The sequence below is a fragment of the Heterodontus francisci genome, unplaced genomic scaffold (assembly GCF_036365525.1).
Source record: "Heterodontus francisci isolate sHetFra1 unplaced genomic scaffold, sHetFra1.hap1 HAP1_SCAFFOLD_59, whole genome shotgun sequence".
In the NCBI taxonomy this organism is placed as follows: Eukaryota; Metazoa; Chordata; class Chondrichthyes; order Heterodontiformes; family Heterodontidae; genus Heterodontus; species Heterodontus francisci.
In genome coordinates, this window is record NW_027140758.1 from 6,181,004 (window position 1) to 6,197,305 (window position 16,302).

General features: G+C 44.8%; 1 non-coding gene across 1 annotated transcript; it reads right to left on the minus strand.

Moving 5' to 3' along the window:
* Nucleotides 1-14,354: 14,354 nt before the first annotated feature.
* trnar-ucu (transfer RNA arginine (anticodon UCU)) lies at nucleotides 14,355-14,445 on the minus strand. The gene is given in 2 exon segments: nucleotides 14,355-14,390; nucleotides 14,409-14,445. It is a non-coding gene; the product is annotated as a tRNA-Arg (tRNA).
* Nucleotides 14,446-16,302: the final 1,857 nt, after the last annotated feature.

A 16,302-nucleotide genomic window follows, 5' to 3' on the forward strand; every position in this document is an offset into this window, starting at 1 on the left:
TGCAATAACTCACCAAGCCTCCTTCGACAGCACCTTCCAAACCCATGACCTCGACCACCTAGAAGGACATTGGATGCATAGGAACACCACCATCTGCCAGTTCCCGTCCAAGCTACACACCATCCTGACTGGGAACTATATCACCGTTCCTTCACTGTCACTGGATCAAAATCCTGGAACTCCCTTCCGAACAGCACTGTGGATTTACCTACACCACATGGACTGCAACAGCTCAAAAAGGCAGCTCACCACAACCTTCTCAAGGGAAGTTAGGAATGGGCAATAAATGCTGGCGTTGCCAGCGATGCCCACATTCCGTGAAAGAATAAAAAAGAGATTTGCCACAATGGTAGCAGGGTGAGGGACTTCAGTGATGTGGAGAGATTGGAGAAGCTGGGGTTGTTCTCCTTGCGGCAGAGAAAATTCAGAAAAGATTTGACACATTTGTTCAAAATCATGAAGTTCTTAAATAGTTTAAATAAGGAGAAACTGTTTCCAGTGGTAAAAGGGTCAGTAAGCAGAGGACACAGATATCAGGTGATTGGCAGAAGAACCAGAGGTGACATGAAAAACCATTTTTTACACAGTAATGTGTTGTGATAAAGAAAGAAAAGACTTGCATTTATATAGCACCTTTCAAGACCACTGGACATATCAAAGCACTTTGTAGACAATGAAATACTTTTGAAGTGTAATCACTGTTGTAATGTCAGAAATGCAGCAGCTAATACCCACAAACAGCAATGTGATAATGACCAACTGATCTGATTGAGAGGCAAATATTGATCACAACACCAGGGAGAATTGCTCTTCACTTGTTTGAAATTGCAGCATGGGATCTTTTACATTCACCCAAACATGCAGACGAGGTCTTGGTTTAACATCGCACCTGAAAGGCAGCAACTTCAACACCCTCAGTGCTGCACTGGAGTGTCAGCTGTGAAATCTGAACCCAGAAGCTTGTGATTTCGAGGTGAGTGTGACCAACTGAGCCACAGCTTTTACCTGAGTCTCAATCCTTCTACCAACAGTTTCTCTCTATCGGGTCTGTCACGACCCCTCATGATTGTGAACACCTCTATCAAATCTCCTCTCGAAGGAGAACAACCCCAGCTTCTCCAATCTATCCACATAACTGAAATCCTAACCACACGTTGCAGAAAGGAAATTTTCCTCAAGTTCTTTCCAGTTTTGTGAGTCACATTAAATCTGTAACCTTAGGTTAGTGACCGTTCAGCAGTTAGAAACAGTTCCTCAGTATTTACTCTGCCTCAAACCTTCAAGGAAGCTCTGCAATGTAACTGAAAATCAAGTTGTCAGAAGTGGGATTTAAACACATGCCTCCAGTGAAAGCTGCAACCTGAACAGAGAAGCTGAAACCGCTCAGTCACCTCAACTGTTCAGACCTTTTTAACCTCGTCATCACTTCTGTACTTTGAAAGGTTCACTCAAAGAACAAAGAACAAAGAAAATTACAGCACAGGAACAGGCCCTTCGGCCCTCCAAGCCTGCGCCAATCCAGATCCTCTATCTAAACATGTCGCCTATTACCTAAGGGTCTGTATCTCTTTGCTTCCTGCCCATTCATGGATCTGTCTAGATAAATCTTAAAAGACGCTATCATGCCCGCGTCTACCACCTCCGCTGGCAACGCGTTCCAGGCACCCACCACCCTCTGCGTAAAGAACTTTCCATGCATATCCCCCCTAAACTTTTCCCCTCTCACTTTGAACTCGTGACAACTAGTAATTGAATCCCCCACTCTGGGAAAAAGCTTCTTGCTATCCACCCTGTCTATACCTCTCATGATTTTGTCCACCTCAATCAGGTCCCCCCTCAACCTCCGTCTTTCTAATGAAAATAATCCTAATCTACTCAACCTCTCTTCATAGCTCGCGCCCTCCATACCAGGCAACAGCCTGGTGAACCTCCTCTGCACCCTCTCCAAAGCATCCACATCCTTTTGGTAATGTGGCGACCAGAACTGCACGCAGTATTCCAAATGTGGGCGAAACAAAGTCTTATACAACTGTAACATGACCTGCCAACCCTTGTACTCAATACCCCGTCCGATGAAGGAAAGCATGCCGTATGCCTTCTTGACCACTCTATTGACCTGCGTTGCCACCTTCAGGGAACAATGGACCTGAACACCCAAATCTCTCTGGACATCAATTTTCCCCATGACTTTTCCATTTACTGTATAGTTCACTCTTGAATTGGATCTTCCAAAATGCATCACCTCGCATTTGCCCTGATTGAACTCCATCTGCCATTTCTCTGCCCAACTCTCCAATCTATCTATATTCTGCTGTATTCTCTGACAGTCCCCTTCACTATCTGCTGCTCCACCAATCTTAGTGTCGTCTGCAAACTTGCTGATCAGACCACCTATACTTTCCTCCAAATCATTTATGTATATCACAAACAACAGTGGTCCCAGCACGGATCCCTGTGGAACACCACTGGTCACACGTCTCCATTTTGAGAAACTCCCTTCGACTGCTATTCTCTGTCTCCTGTTGCCCAGCCAGTTCTTTATCCATCTAACTAGTACACCCTGGACCCCATGCGACTTCACGTTCTCCATCAGCCTACCATGGGGAACCTTATCAAACGCCTTACTGAAGTCCATGTATATGACATCTACAGCCCTTCCCACATCAATCAACTTTGTCACTTCCTCAAAGAATTCTATTAAGTTGGTAAGATATGACCTTCCCTGCACAAAACCATGTTGCCTATCACTGATAAGCCCATTTTCTTCCAAATGGGAATAGATCCTATCCCTCAGTATCTTCTCCAGCAGCTTCCCTACCACTGACGTCAGGCTCACCGGTCTATAATTACCTGGATTATCCCTGCTACCCTTCTTAAACAAGGGGACAACATTAGCAATTCTCCAGTCCTCCGGGACCTCACCCGTGTTTAAGGATGCTGCAAAGATATCTGTTAAGGCCCCAGCTATTTCCTCTCTCGCTTCCCTCAGAAACCTGGGATAGATCCCATCCGGACCTGGCGACTTGTCCACCTTAATGCCTTTTAGAATATCCAACACTTCCTCCCTCCTTATGCCGACTTGACCTAGAGTAATCAAACATCTGTCCCTAACCTCAACATCCGTCATGTCCCTCTCCTCGGTGAATACCGATGCAAAGTACTCGTTTAGAATCTCACCCATTTTCTCTGACTCCACGCATAACTTTCCTCCTTTGTCCTTGAGTGGGCCAATCCTTTCTCTTGCTCCTTATATATGAATAAAAGGCTTTGGGATTTTCCTTAACTCTGTTTGCTAAAGATATTTCATGACCCCTTTTAGCCCTCTTAATTCCTCGTTTCAGATTGGTCCTACATTCCCGATATTCTTTCAAAGCTTCGTCTTTCTTCAGCCTCCTCGACCTTATGTATGCTTCCTTTTTCCTCTTAGCTAGTTTCACAATTTCACCTGTCATCCATGGTTCTCTAATCTTGCCATTTCTATCCCTCATTTTCACAGGAACATGTCTCTCCTGCACGCTAATCAACCTCTCTTTAAAAGCCTCCCACATATCAAATGTGGATTTACCTTCAAACAGCTGCTCCCAATCTACATTCCCCAGCTCCTGCCGAATTTTGGTATAGTTGGCCTTCCCCCAATTTAGCACTCTTCCTTTAGGACCACTCTCGTCTTTGTCCATGAGTATTCTAAATCTTACGGAATTGTGATCACTATTCCCAAAGTAGTCCCCAACTGAAACTTCAACCACCTGGCCGGACTCATTCCCCAACACCAGGTCCAGTATGGCCCTTTCCCGAGTTGGACTATTTACATACTGCTCTAGAAAACCCTCCTGGATGCTCCTTACAAATTCTGTTCCATTTAGACCTCTAACACTATGTGAATCCCAGTCAATGTTGGGAAAATTAAAATCTCCTATCACCACCACCCTGTTGCTCCTACATCTTTCCATAATCTGGTTACATATTTGTACCTCTATCTCACGCTTGCTGTTGGGAGGCCTGTAGTACAGCCCCAACATTGTTACCGCACCCTTCCTATTTCTGAGTTCTGCCGATATTGCCTCACTGCTCGAGTCCTCCATAGTGCCCTCCTTCAGCACTGCTGTGATATCCTCTTTGACCAGTAATGCAACTCCTCCACCCCTTTTACCTCCCTCTCTATCCCGCCAGAAGCATCGATATCCTGGGATATTTAGTTGCCAATCATGCCCTTCCCTCAACCAAGTCTCAGTAATAGCAATAACATCATACTCCCAGCTACTAATCAAAGCCCTAAGTTCATCTGCCTTACCTACTACACATCTTGCATTAAAACAAATGCACCAGTCCCTTTGCGTTCATCATCTGCTCCCTGTCTACTCTTTCCCTTAGTCACGCTGACTTCATTATCTAGTTCCTTACAGGCTTTAGTTACTACCTCCTTACTGTCCACTGACCTCCTCATTTGGTTCCCATCCCCCTGCCACATTAGTTTAAACCCTCCCCAACAGTGTTAGCAAAAGCACCCCCAAGAACATTCGTTCCAGTCCAGCCCAGGTGTAGACCGTCCAATTTGTAATAGTCACACCTCCACCAGAACCGGTCCCAATGTCCCAAAAATCTGAACCCCTCCCTCCTGCACCATCTCTCAAGCCACGCATTCATCCTGACTATTCTTTCATTTCTACTCTTACTAGCATGTGGCACTGGTAGCAATCCTGAGATTACTACCCCTGAGGTCCTACTTTTTAACTTGGCTCCTAACTCCCTAAATTCTGCTTGTAGGACCTCATCCTGTTTTTTACCTCTGTCATTGGTGCCTATGTGCACAATGACAACTGGCTGTTCACCCTCCCCCTTCAGAATGTTCTGCAGCCGATCTGAGATATCCCTGACCCGTGCACCTGGGAGGCAACATACCATTCGGGAGTCTCGTTTTCGACCACAGAACCGCCTATCTACTCCCCTTACAATTGAATCCCCTATGACTATAGCCCTTCCACTCTTTATCCCGCCCTTCTGAACAGCAGAGCCAGCCACGGTGCCATGAACCTGGCTACTGCTGCCTTCCCCTGGTGAGCCATCTCCCTCAACAGTATCCAAAACAGTATACCTGTTTTGGAGGGAGATGACCGCAGGGGACACCTGCACTGCCTTCCTGCTCTTTCTCTGCCTTTTGGTCACCCATTTCCTTTTTCCCTCAGCAATCCTAATCTGCGGTGTGACCAATTCGCTAAACGTGCTATCCACGACCTCCTCAGCATCGCGGATGCTCCAAAGTGAGTCCATCCGCAGCTCCAGAGCCGTCATGCGGTCTAACAAGAGCTGCAGCTGGACACAATTCCAACACGTGAAGGAGTCAGGGACATCAGCCGTGTCCCTGAGCTCCCACATTGAGCAAGAGGAGCATAACACGGGTCTGAGACCTCCTGCCATTTTTAATCTTAAGCTTAACTTAGCCTTAACTTAGATAAATGAAAAAGGAACGAAAAGTGTTTACCAATCACACGAAAAAAAATAAATAGAAAAAGCCTTACCTTCTCTGCACACCACCGAGTCGTTTTTTTTTGGTCAGAGGAGGAGGGCGGGTGGGAGACACTACAGGTGTAGTGTCTCGGGTTCAGCCGCTGCCCAAATATATAGTATTTACTTTCCCAGCTGCCACCTCGCTCTCCCTGTCGCCGCTGCAAAAAGAAACTGCCGAAACAAAAAGATAAGTTTATATAAGTTGTAAACTCACTTACCCAGCTGCCACCTCGCTCTCCCTGTCGCTGCTGCAAAAAGAAACTGCCGAAACAAAAAGATAAGTTTATATAAGTTGTAAACTCACTTTCCCAGCTGCCACCTCACTCTCCCTGTCGCCGCTGCAAAAAGAAACTGCCGAAACAAAAAGATAAGTTTATATAAGTTGTAAACTCACTTACCCAGCTGCCACCTCGCTCTCCCTGTCGCCGCTAAAGGCAATCTTACCTAATGAACCAGTGTTGGCTGCTCCAAATTTTGCGAAACCCTTTAAAATAGCGATCGATTCTAGCGACCTGGGGGTTGGTGCAGTCCAATTGCAAGATGACAAATCGGGCATAGAGAAGCCAATAGGGTACTTTTCAAGAAAACTAAATTGGCATCAAAAAAGTATTCCACTGTGGAAAAAGAAACATTCGGACTTTTGCTGGCTCTCAAACATTTCAAAGTATATGTCCGCCAGGACTATAAAGAAACACTAATATAAACTGACAATAACCCATTAACGTTTGTGGATAAGTTTAAAAACCAAAATACTAGAATATTTAGATGGAGTTTGTTGCTGCAGCCTGATCATTTGAAAATTGTACATATTTTGGGGAAGAACAATGTTATCGCCAGCGCTTTGTCACGAATTTAATTTAACTATGTTAAGTTATGTAGATGGCGATGGTACAAAGAAAATGTTGTGAATTATCACTGGGGTAAATGGGTGCGTGAATGTGAGAAAATGTTAAGAATGTTTTTTTCCCAGTTTCTTTGAAGTGCAGGGGCAAGAATGAACACCTATCATTTGGAGAAACTGCAAGAGAAGAAGATCCTTGTCCACTCAACACAGTATGAGACTGGCAGTCAAGTAAGCTTGTATGCAGCTTGCTCTGAAATGGCATGAGACTGACATCTCGTGGTGTGAAATAGAACTGCAAGAGCGAAATTGATTGATAATAAATAGCCAGGTGGGAATGTCAGCTGTGAGGGGGATACAAAGGGCCGGATTTTATTTGGTTCACTCACCCCGACATTCCTGCACTGCTCCAATTCTGGTCTTTTGAGCATCGCTGATTTTAATCGCTCCACCGCTGGCGGCTGTGCCATCAGCTGTCCAGGCCCGAAGCCTGAGATTTCCCTCCCTGAACTCTCCGCCTCTCCACCTCTCTTCCCTCCTTTAAAACACTCATGGAAGCTACTTCTGTGACCAAGCTTTTGGCCATCTGCTCTAATATGGTCTTATGTGGTTCGGGGTCAAATTTTGCTTTCCGACACTCCCGTACGTTAAAGGTGCTCTCGAAAGTTACACACAAGTTGTTGTTGATTTTGGTCTGGAATGTATTGCCTGAGAGGATGGTGGAAGGAGACTCAATCGTAAGGTTGAAAAGGGAATTTCGATAAATCTTTGAAAGGAAATGGAAGAGCTGCCACAGGCCGCCCTGGTTGTAGATGTCGTCGTCATCCTTCCTTCTACATGAGATGATGGACGTGCAGCAAATCCATTGGCGATGGGATAGTTTCCCATGGTGCACTTTGTCCGATAGCTGAAGAGGTCAATCTGTGAGAGGCAGGTTCTTCCACAAGTGACACATATGAGGTGGGATTATCAGGTGTCGCTGTTTTCCATGTTGGCACCTGCTGTCAAGCTGCTGTAGTCACTGATCGTCATGGTGACGCACACCCCAGTCCAGGGGTAATATCACCATTTCCCTCTGTTGTTGGCCAGTGTCTCCCATGTGTGAAAATCGATGTTTCGGGCCTTCATGTCCTGCTTGCAGGCATCCTTGAAGTGGGGCTTTGGGCATCCAACTAGTCTTCTGTCTCCGGCGACCTCCCCATACAGAATACCCTTGGGAATGTGTCATCTTCCATCCTGCGAACGTGCCTGAGCCAGCAAAGTCACCTCTGCTTGACGAGTGTGAGCATACTCGAGAGATTTGCTTTTGAAAGCATTGTTCCATTTGTGATTTTGTCCAGTGTTTATTTGCGCAGTGTCTCACTATCTTTTGCACAACTGTCTTGGCTAATTTCAAGTCATATAATGTTCTGGCTGCTTGTTTCATGTTGTGCATCAGGTCGGTTCTGCTTTTTGCTTCAATCACAGATGTCATCTCTGCTGAGTAGGTGGGGAAGAAACTATTGCCCACCTCCTTCTGGAATGTGTCTTTGCAAAGCAGGTGTGGAAAGAGATGCAGTGGTTTTTGTCGAGATTCATCCCAAGCAGCTCTGTAACACAGGAGTCTGTGCTCTACGGGCTGTTCCCAGGGATGCACACCGAGATAAACATCAACTGCTGCTGGAGGACCATCAATTTGGTGAAAGAAGCTCTTTGGCCTGCCCTAAACTTGCTGGTCTTCCAGCGCAAAGAGTTGTTCACGACCGAGTGTTGCAGACTGGCACATTCCAAGGTCCAGGACTACGTGCTGAGGGACACACTAAAGCTTGGGGTAGCCACTGCAAAGGCTCAATGTGGAAAGACCACTGTGTAAGGTCCTCCCGCCATAGTGAACTAAGGAACTGGACCCATGGGAAACCCCTCGGGCTGTATACACCAGATATGATTTTGCTGTAAAATGTACATGGCAGGTAAAATGGAATGGAAGGGTTGTGAGGCAACTCACCCCTCTATTGAAGAAAACTTAATGAACCAGATAGAAGAAAGGAGTGAGATAGAGAGTAAAATAGCCCTGGTCTGTTCCTACTAACCCCCCGACACCCGACTTAAAATGGCATCATTTTCTCCTGCTTCTGCACATTCTAATCCATTGATGTTTGCAAACCTTTCATCTGTCCCTTTAATTCCTGTTTCCTAATCCATTGATGTTTCACAATATCCCAATCCATTGATATAACTCAGTCTATAGAATTTCCCAATCCAGATATTTTCCAGTCCATTGACTTTCCTAATCCATTAATGGTTCCTGTCCATTGACATTCCCAATCCATTTATATTGCCTGTGATTTCAAAGCAACTGTGGAACACAAATAGTATCAGTATTATCAGATACATCAAGATGAGGTGCAATAGCCAAGTGGACAGATGTTGGGTTTATAAAGAAAAAAGCACTGGCTCGATATTTGTCCAGTATAACACTGGATCTGAACTCTCAACCTACTGTATTTCTGTGGGTCTGCTGACTTGCAGATGTGAAGAACCATTGGATGTTTCTCAATCCTCTGACTTTTTTTGCTGTGCTGCAAGAAACTAGACTCGTCCAAAGTGGATCCCTCAAAGAGAAACACTACACCTTCTTCTGGCAGGGGAAAGCCCAAGAGGCAACTCGTCAGCATGGAGTGGTTTTCACAGTAAAAAACACGCCACTTGAGATGAGTGAACCAGCCACAGTAGGCTCAGAGAGACTTCTTACTCTTCACTTGTCAACAAGCGTGGGCCCAGTTAATCTCATGTGCATCTATGTCCCGACACTCACCTCCACCCCAGATGTCAAGGATCAATTCTATGTGACACTTGATACTGCCATCAGTAGAATTCCCAGCACTGAGGGACTGTACCTTCTAGGAGACTTCAACACAAGCTTGGGTACTGACTGCACAGCTTTGCCAATGTGCATAGAGCACCAGGGGATTGGCAAGATGAATGAAAATGGACAGAGGTTGCTGGAGTTATGCTGTCACCATGGATTCTGTGTGATGAACAGCTACTTCCAGGTCAAGCTGTGACACAAGGTGTCCTGGAGACATCTGAGATCACGCCACTGGCACCAGCTAGACCTTATCATCACCAGTGCAAACACCCTCAGCAGTGTCCTCATCACTCACAGCTATCACAGCGCTGACTGTGACACTGAGCACTCCCTGGTGTGTAGCAAGGTCAGGCTTCAGCCAAGGAAGCTTCATCCATCCAAGAAGAACGTCGTCCTCAGATCAACTCTTGACGAACCACTGATCCAGAACGGACCCAGGAGTTCCTCAACATCCTCGATCAGGCTCTTTCAGACAACAATGCTCAAGGTCTCAGTGCGGTGTCAAAGTGGAGTCATCTGTTAACAAGCAGATGGAAAGGTGAGTGGAGCATGACCTTAAACTCTACATAACGGAGAATATTGTCATTGAAGTGGCTCTCAGTGCCATTCCAGACTTCCCTGTCATGGAGGAGCTGGACAGTGATCCCACCATAGTGGAGCTCAACAAAGCCATTGACCATCTTGCCAGTGGTAAAGCCCCGGGAAATGATGGTATTCCACCTGGAATCATCAAGAGTGGAAAAGCGGTTCTACTGCAGCATCTCCATGAACTTCTGTGTCTCTGTTGGAAGGAAAGATCTGCACCTCAAAACATGCGTGATGCAAACATTGTCACCTTGTACAACAATAAGGGGGACTCGCAGTGACTGCAGCAATTAGCGAGGCATCTCCTTGCTAAGTATTGTGGGGAAGGTCTTTGCTCGCATTGCTCTGACCAGATTGCAGACCCTGGCATCACACATCTATCCTGAGTCTCAGGGCAGCTTCAGAGCTGGTAGATCGACAGTCGACATGATTGTCTCACTTCGGCAGTTACAGGACAAGTACTGTGAACAGTACAGACCACTCTACATTGTCTTTACATATGAACATACGAATTAGGAGCAGGAGTGGGCCACTCGTCCCTTCGAGCCTGCTTCACCATTCAATAAGCTCATGGCTGAACTGATTACTCCACATTTCCATCTACATCCGATAACCTTTCACCCCCTTGCAGATAAAGAATCTATCCATCTCTCCCTGAAAAATATTCAAAGACTCTGCTTCCACCGCCTTTTGAGGAAGAAAATTCCAAAGACTCACGACCCTCTGAGGGGGAAAATTGCTCCTCATCTCTGTCTTAAATGGGTGACCCCTTATTTTTAAACAGTGACCCCTAGCTCTAGATTCTCCCACAAGGGGAAACATCCTTTCCACATCCACCCTGTCAAAACCCCTCAGGATCTTGTATGTTTCAATCATGTCGCCTCTTTCTCTTCTAAACTCTAGTGGATACGAACCTAGCCTGTCCAATCTTTCCTCGTAAGACAGCCCACCCATTCCATGTATTAGTCTAGTAAACCCTCTCTGTACTACCTCCAATGCATTTACATCCTTCCATAAATAAGGAGACCAGTACTGTACTCAGTGTTGCAGAAGAGGTCTCACCAATGCCCTGTATAGCTGAAGCATAACCTCCCCTGGCGATAAATGATAACATTCTATTAGCTTTCCTAATTACATGCTGTACCTGCAGACTAACCTTTTGCGATTCGTGCACTAGGACACCCAGATCCCTCTGCATCTCAGATCTCTGCAATCTCTCACCATTTAGATAATATGCTTTTTTATTCTTCCTGCCAAAGTGGACAATTTCCCACTTTCCCACATTACACTCCATTTGCCAGGTCTTTGCCCAGTCACTTAACCTATCTATATCCCTTTGTAGCCCCCTTATGTCCTCTTCACAACCTACTTTCCTACCTATCTTTGTCATCAGCAAATTTAGCAACCATACTTTTGGTCCCTTCATCAAAGTCATTTCGAAAATTGTAGAAGGTTGAGGCCCCAGCACAGATCCCTGTGGACCACTCGTTACTTCTTGCCAACCAGAAAATGACCCATTTATGCTGACTCTCTGTTTCCTGTCAGCTAGCCAATCCTCTATCCATGCCAATATGTTACCCCTGACACCATGAGCTTTTATTTTCTGCAATAACCTTTGATATGTCACCTTATCCTTCTGGAAATCGAAGTACAATACATCCACCGGTTCCCCTTTATCCACAGCACATGTAACTACCTCAAAGAACTCCAATAAATTGGTTAAACATGATTTCCCTTTCACAAAACCATGTTGACTCTGCCTGATTACCTTTATTTTTTCTAAACGCCCTGCTATAACATCTTCAGTAATCGCTCCTAACATTTTCCCTAAGACAGATGTTAAGCTAACTGGCCTGTCGTTTCCTGCTTTCTGTCTCCCTCCCTTTTTGAATAAATGAATTACATTCGCTACTTTCCAATCTAACAGAACCTTCCCGAAGCGAGGGAATTTTCGAAAATTAAAACCAGCGCATCAACTATCTCACTGGCCAATTCAGGACCTGGCGACTTGTAAGCCCGCAGCTCCAGCAATTTGTTTAGTACCACTTCCCTGGTGATTGTAATTTTCTTGAGTTCCTCCCTCCCTTCCATTTCCTGACTTACAGCGAATACTGGGATGTTATTTGTATCCTCAATCGTGAAGACCGATGCAAAGTATCTGTTCAATTCATCTGCCATCTCTTAATTATCCATTATTAATTCCCAGACACACTTTCCATAGGACCAACACTCACTTTGTTAACTCTTTTCTTTTTAAAATATCTATCGAAACTCTTACTAGTTGTCTTTATATTTCTTGCTAGCTTTCTCTCGTTCTCTAATTTTACCTTCCTTATCAATCTTTTAGTCATTCTTTGCTGTTTTTTTATATTCTGTCCAATCTTCTGACCTGCCTCCCATCTTTGCACAATTATAGGCTTTTTCTTTAAGTTTGATAGTATATTTAACTGTTTTCATTAAACATGGATGGTGAGTCCCACCTTTGGAATTTTTCTTTCTGGTTGAAATGTATCTATTCTGTGTATTCTGAAATTTTCCTTAAATGTCTGCCACTGCATCTCTATTGACCTATCCCTTAACCTAATTTGCCAGTTCACTTTAGCTAGCTCTGCTTTCATGCACATATAATTGCCCTTATTTAAGTTTAAAATACTCGTTTGGGACACACTCTCCTCTCCCTCAAACTGAATGTAAAATTCAATCATAGTATAATCGCTACTACTTTGGGGCACCTTAACAATGAGGTCATTAATTAATCCTATCTCGTTGCACAATGCCAGGTCTAGTATAGCCTGCTCTCAGGTTGGCTCCAGAACTTATTTTTCCAAGAAATTATCCCAAAAACATTCTGTGTACTCCTCGTCTAGGCTACCTCTGCCCATCAGAATTTCCAGTCTATATGGAGATCAAAATCCCCCATAATTATTGCTGTACCTTTCTGACAAGCTGCCATTATTTCTTTTTTTATACCCCATCCTACAGTGTGGTTAATGTTAGGTGGCCTATACACTGCTCCCACAAGTGACTTCTTGCCTGTATTATTTCTCATCTCAACTCAAACTGCTTCTACATCGTGATCTCCTGAACTTAGGTCATCCCTCTCTATTGCGCTAATACCATCATTAATTAACAGAGTTACCCCACCACCTTTTCCAAGCTTCCTGTCCTTCCTAAATGCCATGTCACCTCCAATATTCACATCCCAATCTATGTCGCCCTGCAGCCATGTCTCTGTAATGACTATCAGATCGTACTTATTTATTCTATTTGTGCTCTCTGTTCATCTGTTTTGTTTCGAAAGCTCCATGCATTCAGATACAGAGCACTTAGTTTTGTCCTTTTATTATTTGTGTAACCTCTAGCCTTATCTGTTGATTTACTCTTAGATTTGTCTGCTCTGTCCCTTCCTGTCACAGTCTCTTTATCATTTCCCATATTTATACCTTTCTCTCTTGCCTTGCCTCTCCTCCTTGATTCACCATATCTTCCCAAATTTGATCCCTTGCCCCCACTATTCAGTTTAAAACCGTCTCTACGTCCCTCGTTATGTGGCTCGCTGGAGCACGGTTCAGGTGTAGACCGTCCCAACGGTACAGCCACCTCTTTCCCCAGTATTGGTGCCAATGCCCCACGAACCAGAACCCACTACAACCACACCAGTCTTTCAGCCGCACATTACTTTCTCTAATCTTATTTGTCCTATGCCAATTTGCACATGGCTCAGGTAATAATCCAGAGATGATTAACTTTGAGGTTCTCCTACTTAATTTGGTGCCTAGTTCCTCATACTGACTATGCAGAACCTCTATCCTTGTCCTGCCTATGCCGTTGGTACCGACATGGACCACGACAACTGGATCCTCCCCCTCCCATTGTATGTTTCACTCCAGCCCTGAGCAGACGTCCTGAATCCTGGCACCGGCAGGCAACACAGTCATCTGGACTCTTGCTCTTTGCTGCAGAGAACAGAGTCAATCCACCTTACTATACTGTCCCCTACTACCACTACGTTCCTTTTTTCTCCCTCTTTGAGCCGCAAACACTTACTGCAGACGTGTTTGCCCTGGATCACACTGGTATCCAGGAGCTCCCACATGCTGCAGCTGTGACACATCACCTGTCCTGTCATCCTTAACGTGTTTCAATTAACTACTTAATTATTTTATTCAATTGTTTATTTTGTTGTATATTTTATTAAGCTTACCACTAGTTTGTTTACTATTTTAAACATTAGGACTAAAATGGACCTTAATCACTTACCAGATCCTCATCAAACATGCAGCTTTTTCCAAACCAATCAACTACCTGCTTGCCTGTGATGTCACAGCTCAACAGATCCTCACCAAACAGCTCCTTCCACTGCACCGAAGCAAGAACCAAATCCTGTAAACTCACCCCAGCGGCTCTCTGTTTCCCTGCTCTCACTCTCCATTGTGATGTCACTTGTTGATTTTTTTTGCCCCAGCTCTGCTCCTGCTGTGCTCCTCTCTCTCTCGCTCTGTCTCTGAATCAGTGCTTTTGACACACTTGTTAACTCTCTGTTCCGTCGTGCTCTTCTGTCTCTGGTCCAAAATCTGACTCTGGTGGGATTTGAACCCACAACCTTTGAATGCCTTTTTTATCATTATTTAGAAGTCCAACACACTATCCATTGCGCCACAGAGCCGCACATACTTTAATGAACATCACCAAGGCCTTTGATCTTGTCAGCAGAGACGGACTCTTCAAACTGCGATGGAAACTCGGCTGCCCTCCTGAACTCTTGGGCATCATCTCTTCTTTCCACGAGAACATGCACAGTTCCAACAGTTACAATGGAGCAACATCAGACACTTTCAAGATCAGCAGTGGGGTAAAGCAAGGCTGCGTGCTGACGCCAACTCTCTTAGGAACAGAGGAACATAGGAGTAGGCCATTCAGCCCGTCGAGCCTTTTCTGCCATTCAATTCGATCATGGCTGATCATCTACCTCAACGCCCCTTTTCCGTGCTCTCCCCATATCCCTTGATGTCATGAGTATCAAGATTTCTAACAATTTCTGTCTTGAACATGCTCAATGATTGAACTGCCACAGCTCTCTGGGGTAGAGAATTCCAATGATTCACCACCGTCTGAGTGCAGAAATTCAACTCGATCTCAGTTTTAAATGGCCTACTCCTTATTCTGAGACTTGGTCCCCTGATTTTAGACTCACCAACCAGGGCAAACATCCTATCTACATCCACACTGTCACGCCCTATAAGAATTTTATCAGTTTCAAAGAGATCACCTCTCATTCTTCGAAACTTTAAGGAATACAGGCCCAGTTTCCTCATAAGACAATCCCACCATCCCAGGGATTAGTCTGGTGACCCTCTGTTTCACTCCCTCTATGGCAAGTATATCCTTCCTTAGATGAGGAGACCAAACTATACACAATACTCTAGCGCGGTTTCACCAAGGCTCTATACAATTGCAACAAGACATCTTTACTCCTGTACTCATGACCCCTCGTGTGAAGGCCAACATACCATTTGCCTTCCTAATTGATTGCTGCACCTGCACAAGAGCTTTTAGTGTCTCATGAACAAGGACACCCAGGTCCCTTTGGACATCAACACTTCCCAACCTCTCACCATTTAAGAAATACTCTGTCTTTCTGTTTATTCCACCAAAGTGGAGAACTTCACACTTACTCACATTATATTCCATCTGCCATGTTCTTTCCCATTCACTTAGCCTCTCCAGGTTCCCTGGAAGCCTCTCTGCATCCTTCTCACAGCTCACACTTCACCTAGCTTTGTGTCATCTGCAAACTTGGAAATATTACATTTAATCCCGACATCCAAATCATTTATTTCGGTTGTTAACAGCTGTGGCTCCAACACTGATCCTTGCAGTACCCCAATAGTAACAGCCTGCCATCCTGAGGAGGACCTGTTATTCCTGCTCTCAGTTTTCGGTCTGTTAACCAACTCTCAATCCATATCAGTATATTATCCCCAATTCTATGTGCTCTAATTTTGTTTACTCACCTCCTGTGTGGGACATTACCAAAGCATCCACTGGTTCTCCTTTATCTGTTCTACAGGTAACATCCTCAAAAAACTCAACGGGTTTTTTCAAACCTGTTTTCCTTTTCATAAATCTATGTTGACTCTGCCCAATCATATCATTATTTTCTAACTGTCCAGTTATCACATCCTTTATAATTGGTGTATTCGTCTCCATGCTGCTATTGTACACTTTCAGTGACTCAGATGGGGGTGTTCACCTGTATATCAGAGCTGACGACAAGCTGTTCATCTTGGCAAGACGTAGAGACTTGGACGTCGAGACTCCACTTTCCATCAACATTGACAACCTCACTTTGGAGATTGTCAACAGCTTCACATACCTTGGATCAGCAAATCACCAGCAATCTGTCCCTTGATGCTGAAATCAGCACCAGGATTGCCAATGCTGCAGCTGTCATGTCAAAGTTGAGAAGACGGGTGTGAACCGACAGCAAACTGACCGAAAATACAAAGCTCCACGTGTACCA